Here is a 2,026-nt window from a genome sequence, read left to right on the forward strand (position 1 = left end):
AATGCTTTACTGAACAGAAAAATTCACCGGAAATTACTTGAGAAGAAGAGATGAAAGTGAAAAGTGTGAATTGCAAATAACCCTCTCCCCCTTTATATACTAATCGCAATTAATGCGGTGAATTTAATGCGAAGGAGAGAGAAATCGAAGGTGCAATGAAACTATGACACGTGGCAAAAAGCAGACTGGCAACAGCTGTTGACAGGACGTGTGCCAGTAATTTCGCGGCCACGCGCCCGAAAAATCGCGCCCACGCGCCTGAAAAAGCGTCTGGAATGACCATATAATGTCACGTCACCATAACTTCCTGCACGTCCTGACAGTCAGAAGAAACCGTCGCGCGACGTTTCAGAGGTTTGGACTGTTCCTATCTTTCCACCAACCTTTCGAATTTCAAAATTCAAAATTTAAAAAGAAGCGGGAAAGTACCCCCTTACCTTGGCAAACAAGTAACCATAAGACGGATGCGGGTACAGTGTTAAGGCAAAACCCTTCACATACCTAGCACCCGCAGGGAATTGAAGCCAAGAAAACCTTGGCGAACAAGTAACCATAAGACGGATGCGGGTACAGTGTAAAGGCAAAACCCTTCACATACCTAGCACCCGCAGGGAATTGAAGCCAAGAAAACCTTGGCGAACAAGTAACCATAAGACGGATGCGGGTACAGTGTTAAGGCAAAACCCTTCACATACCTAGCACCCGCAGGGAATTGAAGCCAAGTACCTCGGCAACCAAGTAACTATAAGACAGGTGCGGGTACAGTGTAAAGGCAAAACCCTTCACATACCTAGCACCCGCAGGGAATTGACGCCAGGAATACCTTGGAAGTAAAGTAACCGTAAGACGAGCGCAGGTACAGTGTTAAGGCAAAACCCTTCACATACCTAGCGCTCCGCTGGGAATTGAAACCAAGAAGGATCTTCTGGGCAATGCTTGCGGAAAAGGAAATAACATCCCCGCATAGCGGGAACGTCGAGAACTACGTTGTATAAAGCTCCAGGATGGAATTGGTGGTTTTAACATAATTGATCACTATGTTCAAAACTACCAAAACCTCATGGAGAATCCACACAACTGGGACTCAATGCTCCTGACTTGCGAGGAGGTTACAGACCTACCCGCATCATACCCAAAGACCAAGCAGGAAACTCGGGCATTTCTGCAAGTGACAAGGACTTCCCATGGAAAACCTTACAAAACCCTTTTCAAAACCCCTTTTAAGTCCAAAAGTTCACCTCACTTTATTAAACACGCATGAGAAGAACATTGGACTGGGGGGACTTGAAGAGGTAGGTCCCAGCAGAGCCCAGTTGGACCCGCAAGACTCACCTTAAACAGGGACGTCTGCGCAGAGACCAACTGGATCCGCAGGACCAACCATGCTCAGAGAAGTGACGTCCTTACGCGCAGTATGCAAGCTGGTCCCGCAGGAAATGCCTCCCATGGTGAAGGACTCCGCCTGTTCCCGCAGCCTCGGATACAAGCCATGAGTGAAGGCCACCCGCGCAGCATGGCTACACGCACTAGGCACTTAACTCTCCCCAGTGTCACCTGAAGGAATGAGCAAAGGCGGGAGGGGGAAAACTCCCGCCTAAATGAGCCAGTCCGTATGATGGAGGATCTTTTGTGTGATACCTGACGAGGTACAGACAAAAGATCTGACCAAGAATGCGACAGCTCACTGACAGCAGCATGGCAGACAGCACGCCACAGCACTGTGACCAATAGCCGCCGCCTACCCACCAACTCCTGCCATACCACGTGCCTAGCCTGTTGTTGGCAGAAGAGGAAGAGTGCACGACACGCCTGCTCTGTGTCAGCCGCTACCTATCCACCACTCACAGGCAGGGCACGTGCATAGGTTACAGTTGGTAGCGTGTTGGGCCGGCTAAACCCCTTGGAAACCTACCTTCGGCTATAAATACCCCAAATGGTATGACCATCTCATCTTATCATATTATCATCATATATACCTGATATCTGCTCTAGCAATCTCTTAATATACTTTTATATTTAAAGAGCA

Source organism: Bidens hawaiensis, unplaced genomic scaffold (genome assembly GCF_021521415.1).
Source record: "Bidens hawaiensis isolate Kalapana, Puna unplaced genomic scaffold, B.hawaiensis_p1.1 tig00018425_1, whole genome shotgun sequence".
NCBI classification, from domain to species: Eukaryota; Viridiplantae; Streptophyta; class Magnoliopsida; order Asterales; family Asteraceae; genus Bidens; species Bidens hawaiensis.